The sequence below is a fragment of the Trachurus trachurus genome (genome assembly GCF_905171665.1).
Source record: "Trachurus trachurus genome assembly, chromosome: 10".
Classification (NCBI taxonomy): domain Eukaryota; kingdom Metazoa; phylum Chordata; class Actinopteri; order Carangiformes; family Carangidae; genus Trachurus; species Trachurus trachurus.
The window spans coordinates 25001345-25016709 of NC_139894.1; positions in this window are offsets into that span (position 1 = coordinate 25001345).

Consider the following 15365-nt stretch of genomic DNA (forward strand, 5'->3'; position numbering starts at 1 on the left):
CTGAGAGTAAGCTGCAGCTTAAAGCAATTTATATACCTGTGAAAAATGTGCCAACCATTTAATGGCTGTGGAATTAGCTGGGAATGGAACAGCACCTATTTCAAGGGCAGGACTGCTTGCAGATAAGCATCACCATTTACTGTAATATTGGAGCCAGAGGATAGAGTCCTGTTACAGAGGAGATTAATGAGGCCCATGTGTGAGGCTGTGTGTGTGTGTGCGTGAGGCTGGGTGGGTGGATGTCTGTCTCTGTGGATATTGTATTTATTCCTGGAAATGTTAGGTTTCCAGAAGCAAAGAAATTGATATTTCCTCGTTTTTGACACAGGACACCACACATGAATTGATTGTTGTTACAGCTTTGAAATAACTTATAACAGTGCCATCAAGTGGACAGAGCTGTCCTGTGCACCTGTGTGTGCCAGCACTCAACAACTGAGCTGGTGTTTCTGACCTGCCCTATTCTGGCTCGTTTGCAATATTTGTATCTGCACACACGCACTCAAACATGCATGCACACACCCTCCTTCACTCTGACACACACACAATCTTCCCTATTTGCTTTCCCCCTTCTTCTTTTTTTTTCTTTTTTATAAAAAATGATAGATGAGAGTACGGTTTCTGGTATATTGATTGCATGCTTTTATGGAATTACATCTTTGGAGCAGGTTGGGCTTTAGAGGGAAGACAAATAGGCCTAACTAAATGAGAGTAAGCACAATCCACTGTGAGCTGGCTAGAGCGATTGGGCAAGAGGGCACCTGGGGGCCAGAAACGGTTCCAACACCGCAGACAGACATCCATCCTTCCTCGCCTCTTGCATGTCATCACTCAGGAAAAAGAAAGATAGCGGTCCCCAAGTGGAGATTTTTGAAATGGAATCCACTCCACTCCTCCTTTCCGTGCTACACTCACTGATATGGTAACTCACTGAAAGCAACGAACGGTTCAGCTTGATGGGTTTCTCCTATTGCCACAACATTTAAATGGACCCGCTCTATTTCCTTTATTGATTATTATGAAAGCATTTCATTATACAGGAAGTTATATGGCCAACAAGCAATTATGAATTCAATACCGCAAATGTAAACTGAAATGTGTCTTCAAGGCACGTGTGAGAGGTGAAAAAGTCATTAAGCATCAAGCACAAACTCCCCTAAACACACACACACACACACACGCACGCACGCACGCACACAAAGTGTAGACGGAGTGGAAAATACAGCCATTTTTGGACATTAACTAATTCACTCACTTGGCTGGCAAAGTGGTGTCGGGGTAATTTGGTGATGGCAAAGCAGTCCATTATCAGAATCAGAAATATGGAAATGTTGCTTACTTAAGCTGTTTCATGTGGAGGGGCTGCAAAACAAGCAGTGAAACCCCCCAACCACCTGCAGCAGCACAGAAGAAGGTGGTAAATGACACATCAGCAATCTGTAAATGCCACATCTTCTGTGAAAGGTATAAGATATAGCTACTGTATCTAGATTACTCCACCAAAAGTGTAAGACATCTGGCATTTACACATGATTTGTTAAAAACCTCTCATTCCAAAAAGCATCGGCAATATACTGCTCAACTCTTCTAAAAAAAAAAAGGCTTTCACATAAGTTTGGACCCTGGCAGCAGGGGTTTGCTCCTTTCCAGCTGCATGAGCATTAGCGAGGTCAGTCACTGATGTTGGACTTAAAGTCTGGCTCCCAGTCGGCGTTCTGGTTTATTCCAAAGCTGTGGGATGTTGGTTCAGGTCAGAGCTTTGTGAAGTCCTGCGAAATCTGTCCATAGCAAAGTTGTGAGAATTACTTTGTGCACAGCGCCTTTGTCACATTGAAATAGGACAGGGCATTCCTCAAACTGCTACAACAATGGTCCCTGAATATTTTAGTCCTTTAACTCTCATGTCTTTTCTTGACTCTTCTACCCCTTTCCCACTGGTCAAAAAACCTGTCTAAACCCGCTAACAATCGGCTTTTGGTGGCAGGGGGAAAGGCGCACCGAGCAACCCGCGTCGACGTGGGTCAAACGACTCGGCAAGCGACGCGGGTTAAAATCGCCTTTAATCGGCTCGGCTCCGATCGGCTTGCAGTGGGAACGCCAGACCCGCGTCAACCCGCTAATTTACGTGATGACACACAAACAAAGCTCTGCTCCGCTCTGCTCTCATTCGAGACTGGGATCAAAAGATCAAACAACACTGACCAAAAACGATTGAAAAAAAGAAAAGAAGCGACAGTCTGTTTAACTGACGTGTTGTGTCGCGGACGTCCGTCATATGGCCGAGGCGGACTCGCTGTCCTCTGCGGTCCTGGTGCTCCAGGTCAGCCAGACGCCTGGTCTGCCTCGGCGGACTCACTTCGCGGCGGGCGGCTGTGGCATGACTGTGTGTGTCTCTTGCACCGCGGATGAGAGCGGGGCGACTGGTTTATGCTCTGACTGATCCCTCAGCGGGGGGTCAGACTCGGCTCATTTTGGTCAATGGGAAAGGGGCCAAATGCCGATTGTTAGCGGGTCGACCCGCTAATTTTAGTGGAAAAGCGGCTTTAGTTACAAGTTGTAGGTGTCCCTGATCAGACTTAAAAAAAATAAAAAAAAAGATATGTAAACCTGCACAGTTACATCATCGTATGTCTTCTTAATTAATTTGTGCAATCAAAATTGCAATATGGCAACATCCAAATTCATCCTTATCATAAAAAAAGCTCCTCTCATTTGGATGTTGCCAATTTTAATTGCACAAATTAATTAAAAAGACATGAGATGTTGTAACTGTGCAGGTTTACATATCATTTGTGTTATTTGTGTGTAACCCTAAATTTCAACATTGATGAAAGTAGAGTTTGCTTTTATATTGATCTATAATACTGAAAAACCTGTGGCTTGTCTGTTGCTTTGTGTTTTTTAGATGTAGGATGAAAAGAGACAGATGGAAGTTAGCTCGGTGTTTTAAATCCAATTGTTATTCTGTTTCACAGTATCAGGGAGGAAAGTGCAATTAGCGTTTATCAGTGTAGTTTCAAACAGAAGTATAGGGTGTGACAAGAATTCTTCTGTCCTTTGCTTCTTACAGCACATGATGTAACATCTCTTGTGGCTTCTTTACTGATGCTACTGGAGAAATTGGTATCTCTGGCTCTTATCTGACTATTTCATGTGGCCAATTATGGCCTCATGAAAAATGAAAATACACCATTAAACAAATTTGACCCATGAATATAAGTCAAATTCCCCTGAGCTGTTTTTCATCCGATCCTGATTAAATGTTTTTCTCAGTTTCCTTTCATCGTACTTTTAGGTAAATTTGGGTGAATGCCGACCTCACATGTTATCTGTAAATGCACTGCAGCCTTGAATGGGAATTTAGATGAGGGAGCGTGCATGCATGGTGGAAAGATATTTAACCTTTGAGCTATTTCAGACGTGGAATATGCAAAAGCTGGAGTAACTCGTGATGGATCACACAATGAAAACGCCAATCAGTTGAAAATAAAATATAATATAACATGAGTTTCTGCTTAAAATGCAGCAAATGAGTATGAAAAGTTTTACATTTGGCAGAGAATGGACAGCCAACTTTTCTTAGGCATGAGGAGAAAAATGGGGGGAAAAGAATCAGAGGTAGATGCAAGGCAAAGAAGGAAGGGAAGATTTGTGCTGTGTTCTTAGCGCTTCAATCCCCTTGAGTGATCCTGGTGAGCGGGAGCAGAGAGAAAAGGGAGAGATGTTCCTGGTGCAATTTCTCTGCCTGATTTGTAACAGACCGATAAGCATCCCTGCAGGACAACTGACCAATGGCAGCTCACTTCTCAAGCTGAGAAGGACAGGGGAGAAAAAAACACAGTGTCCGTATCGCACAGGCAGCATCCCCCATCTCTCAAAGTCTCTGATTGTCATACATGAACCGCCTCCAAGGACATTAATTTTTCACGTGCGCTGTGCCGATATTATTTGTTTGCTGTGATTTGATATTTTTTTCCATATAAAAGCCTGTTGGTGGTGTGTCTGCGAGCGACGTGGGGTTATCACATGCTTTATATAAACATAAACAAAAGGAAATAAAGCAAGGAACGACAAAGGAAAGCGATATCTGCTTCCTCCTCTTTTTCTTCAATGTAAACAATACAGCCGGTGGTAGTTAACACAGTGGCTAAATACATGCATCATAATGATGCCTGTGGATATCTCGTGTAAATAAAAATGAGTTTAAATGGTGACTATTGAACTGCAAAACGGAATATAGGACTGCTGTGTTCAAAATTGTGCACTGGCTGAAGCCCCATTGCTCTGCGCATAATTGCATTTACCAGTTATCACTGCAAATCCCCACAGGCCACAGCTGGTAAGAATATCTATTGGACGATAATATTGATATTCGATTTGCTTTTCTGAAGTCACTCTTCTTAAATAACATCCGTTATATACCGCCTTGCACTCTCTGCGCGTGTGTGCGTAGGAGCTACAAGAATGATTTGAAAGGTTGGCCCTTTATCAGATATATCACCGTGGGCAAATTAAACCACGTGGAGTCAAATAGCCTCAATAAGAGGTCTGAAACGACTCTACACAATATTCTCCTTCCACCAGGAATCTATAAATGGCCCATTTAGCATCTGTGACCCCAATGCCTGCTACTGAAGGAGAGTTATGGCCTTTCAAAAGGAAACTATCATAGATTTTAGTGAAGTAAGAAAATGTCCCCAGGTACCGCTAGAGCAAATGAAATTATGCATGACCCCCTCATTACTTGGCTTAATAAGTGATCTATGGACTGGGAACAATAAAGATCCAGATGTCATGGAGACGTATGAACAGTAAAGATAAAAAAAAAGAAAGATGAAAAGAAATCCACAAAGCTACATATTCAGTACTGTAGAAATGCATGAAAGTGGGAAACTAGTTCCTATCTTTCTCTTTGTCATTCACACACACATGCACACACAGCACGCATACCAAGGAGTGTGATATCTGTCTCTCATTGGTATTCATTGACCCTGGGATGGAGAAATGGGCATCACAGTTTTCATTTAATCAGACTCTTATGGGGATCAGCTGTGCTTATGTGTGTGAGGGTGTGTGTGCGAGTGTGTGCGTGTGCATGGTGGACATAGGCTGTCAGCAGATATTAACACAGACTTGTCAAGGTGGAGGAGCAGAGAGGGTGCGGAACCTGAAGCTGGGTTAAGTAATTGGATTCTTGTTCAATAAAAGTTGGGCAGAGAGTGTGTTTGTGGTCTCAGACTTCTGGACCCCACTCAATGTGTGTGTCATTGTAGGTGTGAGATTGATGCATGCTTGCATGTGTATATTCAAGAAGGGAGTATTCCAGGTGTACTATAAATGTTTAGTCTAATACTGTATGTAAGATGTATGTATTTAACTGCATAATATTTCCAACCAATTGTTTTTGACAGTTTTGCATAAGCAAATTAATGTAGTTAATATGATGCACATTTTCAGTCTAACATAAATAGAAATAATTAAGATTGTGATTATCAAGTGTGAATAATCAGGTTTATGCATTATAAACCTGCTGAAATCACTCTGCATCAAAATTCTGCATTCTTTGTCTTAGTCTTTGCAGTCAGTTCTGAACAAACACACACACAATCACACACACAAGATGTTATTAGATTCAGTGGGACTCACACTTTCCACGGATATTATAATCTCAAATGTGATCATTACTGGAAGAAAATATTCTCCTTACACCTGCACGACTTGCCTGAGAATCATGAGCTTTTTAAGTTCCCCTCATTGTAATCAAGTAATCAAATGGTCGTTGTCATTACATCCATTGGTACATTGCACACAGGAAGTGCTAAGAGCTCATTCAGCACAATTTTAATGGTAGCAATTTGTAAAAAGAAAAAAAAAAAGAAAAAGAAAAAATGCTCAAGAATCGTCACTAATTTCATTGCTGAGAGCCAGATTGTCCTCCTGTACAAAGTGTCCCTCTAGGTTGTCTGTGCAAGTTACTTATTATGATACATGTTATTGTTTGACTACCTGTAGTGGCAAAGTAGTAATTATGATGGAGCAAAGGATGAAGTCGGTGAATCGCAACAAAACCCATGTTAAGAACACTTGGTCACAGGAGACTTCCCATGTAATCATTGATCATTCTACAACATTAACTGTGTGTTAATTAATGACAAAGGTCCTCTAACCTTAATCAGGCACTAATTTTACTTCAAATCATGAGCTACACTTAAACTTCAACTTAAACCGAGACCACTCTGCAATGTTTACCATGTGTTTATTACTGTTGACGACAAAGGTCTGGTAAACCCCCTGCTGGCGTGCTCCTGTGGCTCAACAACGTGATATTTCCTGCTGCCGCTCCACAGCAGGAGACTCGAGGCAGAAAAATAATTCATTTTGATATTAACTTTCTGTCGTATTGCATGTTGATATTTTTTTGCGTGTGTTGAGGCAGAGCATTGGACTGCACAAATTCTACTCAAGTGGTGCATGTACAAGCTATTTGGGTCTTTTTACTTGAATTCCCTGGATTTAGATAGGGAGTCTCCCATGTGCTGGCAAATGGTGGACAAAGCAGATAAGCAGAGTATCACTGAGGCACACTCCTGTAGGCCTCAGTCAAGCATGAACCTCCCCCTCTCTCTCTCACACACGTAACCACACTGCAACTCACAGAAGGAAAACAGACACATGTTATAAAAAAAATCAGCTTTAGATGGCCCCATGTTTTCAGTATCTATATGATCTCCAGTTCAGTAGCAGCAGTGAAATCCTCCACTGATCCATCTACTGTCTCATCCTCATTAGTGTCAGGCAGACAACAGAGCACTGAGCTCTTTCAGCGGCTCACTGAGAAGTCCCCACACACTCTCCTGCACCAGCTGGAAGTTGTACTCCCTCCGGCGTGTCCTGGTTCTGCCCAGGAGGTCGCTTCCCAAAGCAACCGTCCCAGGAGGTGTCTTTACCAAGTCCCTGATCCACCTCGCCTGCTCCCATTAGTGCTGCGTCCCGACCCTGAGGCCCTCCGAGATCCGTGCGCTGTCAAGCGGGGTGAGGCCGAGCGCGCCGTGGAGAGAAGTCATTTCAGCTTCGGAGTGGCAAGGATGTTACTCTTGTCAGCTGCTGTCCGTGACCACGTAGGTGAAGGTCAGAACAAAGAATTGGGTGTGAAAATGAAAGTCTGGCTTTTGTGGCTCTGCTCCCTCTTCACAGTGGTCTGATACAACAGATGCATTACTGTAGCCCTTGCACCAGAATGACAGTCAGTTTCATCATCTGTTTCAAGGAAAGAATCATGGTGTCAGATATCAAAGTAAAGGGCATCATCCCCTCAAAGACAGACACATCCTGTCTCACATGGACAAAGGCATAGGTCTGGTCTCAGTGAATTTAGGCCAAAGGGATCAGTCGTCTTCATTTTACACTGGCTGTATAGGATTCAGTGTCACACACCTTGATGTTAGGTTTGTCTAGCGGAGAGCACAGAACTACCAACAATTAACTGCTAAAAAATACTGACCAGACACAATAGTAGTAATAATAATAATCATTCTTTATTTCTATCGTACTCTTCACAGCACAGTCACAAAATGCTTCACAGAGAAGACATACAACACAAGATAACAAGGCAACAATAAGCGAACAAAGCAGCATACATATAATCACATATGAGCGACAGTGGGAAAAGAAACAGTAAAAATAACCACTATTCAAATGCTAGTCGAAACAGGTAGGTTTTTAGCTGTGACTTGAAGATGTTAACTGAGGCAGAGGCTCCTAAAGGGATACTTCACCCAAAATTGATAATTCACATATACTCACCTTCATGCCATGGAAGGGTTTGGAGAACTTTCGGAGTCATCAAAACGCTTTTGGAGTTCCAGGAGGCAGGGCCCGGCTGGCAACGGATTTTCATATAATGGAGGCAGATACAGTAGTGTTCACTTTTGAATCGTCCAAAACACACACTATGAAACAGACAAATACCTCCATACTGCTCGTCCATACTGACCCATAGGGTTGGGCACCGAAAAACGGTTCCAAATAGGAACCGGTTCCTAACGTCCGGTTCCGGAATCGTTAAGAAGCCGTTTGAATTTCGATCCCTTTTTTCGGTTCCTAAATGTCCGCCCTAGTTTGTTTGTTTTACTCTGCTCGCACTAGTTTGAAGTAATTTGACCCGCCCCGCACCACCGCATCTATTTTCACAACCATCCCCGCCGCTATTAAACATCAGACAGCGGCTTTTTACTTTGAAAGGGCAGACAGAGGCGCTGTGTTGCCAGTAGCTTGTCGTGCAGCGCGAGTGCAGCAGCCGCGGCGGCCGCCTCTTCTCACTCTCCCTGGTCTGCTCTCTGCTCTCAGTGAAAGCAACCCCGCTCTGCTGATGCGCCCAGCCGCCGTCTCACCCGGTTCCCTCACACCTCCGCCGGCTTTCCCGTCAACATCAGCGCGCCCCTGATAACACACTCTGGACTTCATCATCAGTTTTTTTAATGACCCGCCCCACCCCGTCCCACAAATATAATAAACATTTCCTGTCCCGCGCCACGCGTCACTAGTGTACAGGCAGACATGATTATCTTCTTAAACAAAAACGGTTTTTGATTTGTCATCATGACTGCTCCAGTGTTTGTTTTATTTTGTTGCATATACATTCACCTGTTCTGCAGCTTTTTGTATGTTAGACTGCTTGCTAAGTTTCAGATTTATAGTTACAGTTAGGGACCCTCCCTTTTAATTGAATACCATAGTTGGCAAAATCTATTTTTGGAGGCCTTTTGGAGGTCTTACAAGCTGTGTAAGATGTATGTTTGAAGTCCAAGCAGGCATGCAAAAATGGCCTGTGTGAAGAGTTTATCAAATAAAAAAATATCCTGTGAAATAAGTTGTGACCTAGTTGACCTGCACCTCAAAGAATCGAAATCGAGAATCGTTTAGAACAGGAATCGAAATAGGGAATCGGAATCGGAATCGTTAAAATTAGGGATGTAACGATGCATCGTGAGTCGATTAAAAATCGATACTTTGCGTGACGACTCGCATCGGTGAAAATAAAAAAAAATCGCGATGCGTGAGAACAAAGTCTCTGGTGAGAAGTAACTTACATTATCCCAAAAGTCACTGGTTGATTCATTTGTTCGACACCAGACGCCGCCGCCACGCACACATACCAATTCACTTTCTTTTCTCTCTATATCTCTCTTGTCCCTCGGTGCTACCCCCCCGCCCCCTCCCTCCCCGCGCGCGGTCGCTCGTTGCTTATGGCAGTGTTGGGTCCGGGATTCAACACGGGTTTTAATTACATTATGCCTGTTTATCACCAATAAACACAGTAGATGAGGTGAGTTGGTCAGCATGCAGCGGTGCGAGGCTCTGCCTCTGACTGCAGCGGACTGCTGCTCCAACTGACAGTCTGTGAGTGCTTTGAGACGGCGGCGGCTCGTTGAAAACAGCAGTGACGGCCGACGTGAATTCACGTCGGAGTCATGGATGTATAATATTATCTTATCATAGATCCATGGTCGGACTAGTCTCCAAACCAGACACGTCTGTAACAACATCTGAAAAAACGCAGGGACCTGCCGTGTAGAAAAACTAGAAAAAAAGCTGACAGTGTCACGACTTCCTGTATGTGGCCCTTCAAATTAAAAGCCCTCCAACCTTTCATACACGGTTCAGTCATATTGATTTTGATTTAATTTTGACAAGCCTAGGCTCCAAATGTTTATTTTGTTTGTTTTTTTCTCAGACCAATCGAGCAATGAAATTGGTTCATGAACTATTAGATTTTCTTTTTTAATTGAACACTATTTGTAAATAAGACCAGTTTTACTTGTGATAAAAGGTGATAGGCTAAATGATGATGTGCAGTGTATCTGTAATGAAAGGTGAATTTTTCAGACTATCTTTCTCTTATGAATAAAAGATCATTTTATTAGGTCATAATTTGTCTGTAGCTCATTTTTGATCTAAAAAGAATCGTGAGAAAATCGTATCGTGAACAAAAAATCGTGAATCGAATCGAATCGTGAGTTGAGTGAATCGTTACATCCCTAGTTAAAATCCAAACGATGCCCAACCCTACTGACCCATGTGTCCTGAAGCTGCGACATGAAAAAGTTGTTTGGGAAAATTTTTACTGATCTCTGTTTTTAGCCTTGTTGTAGTAGTAGCTCCCGGAACATCGGAACATCTTGCATGTCGCTGCTTCGACACTTGGGTCAGTATGGACGAGCAGTATGGAGGTATTTGTCTGTTTCATAGTGTGTGTTTTGGACGATTTATAAGTGAGCACTATTCACCGCCATTATATGAAAATTCTTTTGCTACCCCCCCCCCCCCAACTCCAAAAGCGTTTTGATAACTCAGAAAGCCGGTGCATATTCTCATTTGATAAGTTAGATAACTCAGAAAGTTCTCTGAACCGTTCCTTGGCATGACGGAAAATTGGTGAATTATCGATATTGGGTAAAGTATCCCTTACGTCTGGGTATGAGAGCATTCCAGAGCCTAGCCTCGCCTAGGTCTGAGATGTATAGCGGTGGCTGCCCCATGCAGGGCATTGAAAGTGTTTACCAGGACCTTGAAATGGTATCTGAAAGCTACAGGGAGCCAGTGCAGAGTGAAGTGAATCCTACAGCCACTGAATATGATAAATTGAGACTCAAAGTCACATCTGCTTCATTATAAAATCTTACAGGGAGGAGCTGGTCCATGGCCAACTGATCAGACTGTGGTTGTTCTAGCTTCCAGTAAATGTGCTTCTCTATGTACGTGTGTGTGCGTGTGAGAACAGAGCATTCCCGAAAAAGAGAGCAACCTTCTCCTTGAGACTTACTCCAATAAATAAAGGTGAAATGCACCTTTTTTCTATGAGTTTATTTTAAGCATTCACACATTTATTTTGCAACCGCCTCTTAAATCTGCAAAAAGATACTTGTGAAAAGAATCTCACCTCAAGGTCGACAGAGTTTGATCTCCCCCAGCAGATGGAGCTTGCCCAGGTGTGATACTTGTAGACGTTCCAAGTCGTGTGTAGAAGTTGAGACTCAAAGTTCATTCTTGACCTTGGGAGGGTAGTTAATGAAACAAATTCTGTGACAGGTGGGAGGACGGTGCGATACGAACAAAAAGCTCCAGAGCTTGTGGTGAGATCATTTTCTCTACCGCTGTTTCCAAGGTCAAGAATGAAATTTCACTCTATACAAACACAGCAGCAGAGGCATCTGAATCATGTTTAGCTCGATAACTGCATTAGCTAAATAATAACAAGGGGGCTCTCTGTGTGTGAAGACTGAATCACTGGATTTCTGTCCAACGCATCTGCGCCGCCAAAAATGGACAATAGACAGCCAGGTGTTTGACTAGCAGAGGAGCAGGAGGGGACAGTGTAATCCTGATGTTACAGTGTTGTGTCCAAAATGTGAGTAACAAAATATATGCAAATCTCTCTTTGGAAATCAAAGGACATAATTGTATTTCAAATATGTTGTGAAATGTACTTAAATTACATATTGTATACATTTTTCAGAGTTGTTAAAGTTTTGGTTTTTCCTACAGTGATAGTAGGAACTCCAAACATATCCAGTGTGTTAAAATGTTGTGTTTGTTTTTTGGTTTAGGTGTTTGAGAAGTAGTTAGTATGGACATTTTCCCACTGGGAAAAACTTGTGACAACAATATTTTCCAAGTGACAACTCAGTATGTGTAGATTAGAGGTGTTACATCCAAGTGCTGATTAATTAATGTTGTCAGGTCCCCTTCTGTGCTGAGTTTGAAGCTTGAGGCTGATTGTTTTTTCTTCCACTTCTGTGTCGTCAGTCAACTCTCCTCTAGTCACATGATTAAAGTGCTACGGGTTGAGCAGACACTTTAAAGGGACAACGAGGAGTTTTGGAAAGCGAAGTGTTTTCATACTACATTTACCATGAGCCTCCGCGCGCACGGTGAAATTCTTGGACTGGCGCAAGACGGATGTCTTGCCAAGAATGTTTTCATTCATCAAGAATTAAAGTCAGAGGTTCGAAGACGATCAGATACCATCGTAGTTCCGACCATAAACGGCGATTCGGTGGCATTATTCCCGTGACCCGCCGGGCAGCGTCCGCGAAACCGAAAGTAGGAAACGCTGGTCGGCTCGTCCAGCATTTCCACCACTAATAATAATAACAAAATAACGATAGAGACAAAACGATATATTTATCGAAAATGGAGCCATTAACAGGTGTGGGAAACGTAGATTCATCCACATTAATATGAGACTTTTTTATTGTCGTGGAATTTTTCGTTCTGCCGCTGGAGAAACTCCTCGTTGTCCCTTTTAAGTTTACAATTGTAGCATCAACTACGTATTTATAACTAATATTTTTTCAGTAGTGGTTGCTGCCACTGATAACCAAAAATGTACCAAATAGTTTTAAACTAGACGTTTAAAAACATGAATGAAGACAGTGGAGCAGTGGGAACCTTTTGTAATCAGTGTTTGCCTGAATACTGTGCAATAACTACCATGGTAACCTTATACAAGACACGGAGAGGAGGATGAGGCATTAATAAGGTTATGATAATATTATCTCATAGAATTCATTTGTATGGCAACTTTCATACAAGAACTTCAACACAAAGTCCTTTTGAACAAGTAAATACAATGAGTGCAAAAAATCACATGCAGCAAGTGCAGCACAAACCGTAATAGAACATGTTGGAAACATCAGAGGTGGCATAGTAACAGAAAAAAAGATATAAATAATTCAAATAAGTGAATAATGGATTACAAAGAATGCATAAAATCAGTAAGACATCAATACATACAACAGCATTTAGAAGAAGTGCTGAGCAGAGCATAAGCAAAGTGCAAAATGCAGAATTTCAAAGCTAGTTAAAGGCTCAGGTGAAGAGATTAAGTTAAGCTTTGTTTCAAAAATACTCAGCGAGCTGGCTTTTCTGATATCTGTGTGTAGTTGTGTTCCATGGCTTTGGGCTATAATTGACAAAAGCTAGATACCCAGTTTTCCTACGGCTGTGTCTGGGAACCTTCAATAAACCAGCAGTACATGAAGTAGATTATGTCAGTGTTCTCGTAGGTATACAGTTAATCAGATGAGCATATAGAGATTCATCCTTAAAAGAAAGCTATAACATGATTTCAAATGGCCCAGAATCTATAACATGATTAAATTTGATAAAATGCACACTGGCTTCATCTAACTCACAGTATAATATAGAGATAGTTTACTGCCAACACTGATAATCCCATTGTTTGCCAATGTGCGCTTCTACCTCAAGCAATATAAGGACATTTTTCATACAATGAACTTGGCCTGTACCTGCACTGTATGAAGGCTGGGTAATGCATGTTTTTGGCTTGGTATGAGGCAGCACTCAGTCTCTATTACTGGAGGAGCAGGAGTGTCTGAGTGGACCCAGGGAAGCTCAAGGTAGCATCATAGATTTGACCAGTCAGTCGTGTAGAGCACTAAGTCCTTCATTTACTCCCCACATACCTGCCAACCTCACACCAGTGCCCACATGTGCACATAAACACGCACCCAAACACACACGTACATGCACTAAACACGGGCGTGTAAGCACATAGACATGTTTTATGCTCCCTCTCTCTCTCTAACACACACACGCACAGTCCTTGTTTCCTTACTCTCTCACTCCACCTCTTCACACACACTATTTTAGCAGCCTTGAAAAGCTAAATGGTGTGAAGTTGAGTGTTGGTCCATCTGTCTCCTGGGTGTTTGGAATGGATGAGAAAGAGAGTGAGCAGTGGGAGGAAGAGGGACGGTGGGGATGGTGGGGATGGGGGGAGGGGGGGTTGGAAGAAGAAAAAGGAAAGGAGGGATTGGGGTCAGGTCCATTAATATGAATCACCAGCAGAACCCCACAGCGGATCCATCTGTGGTTGTACACCGCCCAGAAACAATTCACAGCCGAGACAACAGGACATTAAAAGGTGAATGGGGGTAAAAAATACTTATGTCATGCATGGATTCCTGACAGTTTCTGCACATGGGTCAAGGTTTCACAGGTATTACTGTCCTTTCTTTGTCCTCGTGTTGCGGGTGCGCTAGTCAGTGCTATGTGAAAATCAAATGTTAGCTTCATCTTTTCAGAATAAAATTGTGTATGAATAATCTTTAAATTTGCTAGAGCTTTAAGGTGAAACAGTCCTTTGGTGCATGAAGGGTCAGTCCTCTACCCAGGGAGGACACTTGAAGAGGCACTTGTGGGGTAAATGTATTCAGCACGACATGACAGTAGTGAGGCCAGACTCTTGGTGCTAAAACCAATATTCTCCTTTCATGGATACTTAAAAAAGTAAATGCTCTTGTTTGAGGCACAGCGACAGAGTGAGGGGTCAGTGTGTGTCTCATACACACACACACACACACACACAGGTGCACACAGGTGAATAAAAGAATATGGACATACATTATACATAGCATTCTGGATGGAGAGTTTTGCTATTTAGGTATATATTATGAAAAAGAAAATACTCTGTTGTAAAGGGATTTATGATGCAAAGAAATAACCATGTGAAGAAAATATGGGCCATGGTATGAATAGAGACTTTTTAAATTAAATTCCAACTGTGGGGCTGCAGAGCATTTTGCCTATGAAACACAAGTCAGTGGAGGAAAAATGATAAGCTATTGTAATGAGGACTAATAACCCCACATAGTGGTATATAGAAGCCAGGGAAGAGGTGAGGCTTTGCCACTCTTGAGAAGATGTGTTTTGGTTGGACTTTAGTGATACATGACATGTAGTCTGGTCTGGTGGTAATGACAAATGTGCTTTAAAGTGGCTATTAGTAAGCAGTGGTTAGTGGTTATTGTTGACAAGAGCTCCAGCTTGAATCCTCATAGCAGTCAGGGCAGATTGGAGGCCACAGTGAGTCCCTATTGGACTCACTCAAGGCTGGGTGGTTAGTATGCTATCTCCAGTGGAAAGAAAGGCGTGATAGAGACAAGAGTGATCCTGACCTTTCCTCTAGATGGGTAAGTAAACACTTGTTAAAGATAACATTGACTGTGGCAATAGCAAAACTTAGAAATAGCTTTTTTAAAAACACAGATCTTGTTCCGTTTGAAATGATATGAATCAGTGGTGAAAGTAATATTATCAGCAGAAATGCTGTCACAAATGCAACAGAATAAAAGAAACCTGATTGTCAGATTGTGGCTGAGGCATACGTTTCAGTCAAGAGATCTACAGAAATGGTTAAACCTGTCTCATTTATAGGGCAGAGGGAATCTGATTTATCTTTTTGTACCTTTCTACTCTGGTGACATTGTCTTTTTCCTAGTATTCTTTAAAGGGCTCCCTTGACTTTTTCACCACTATGCTAACTGTATATGGGGTCATTC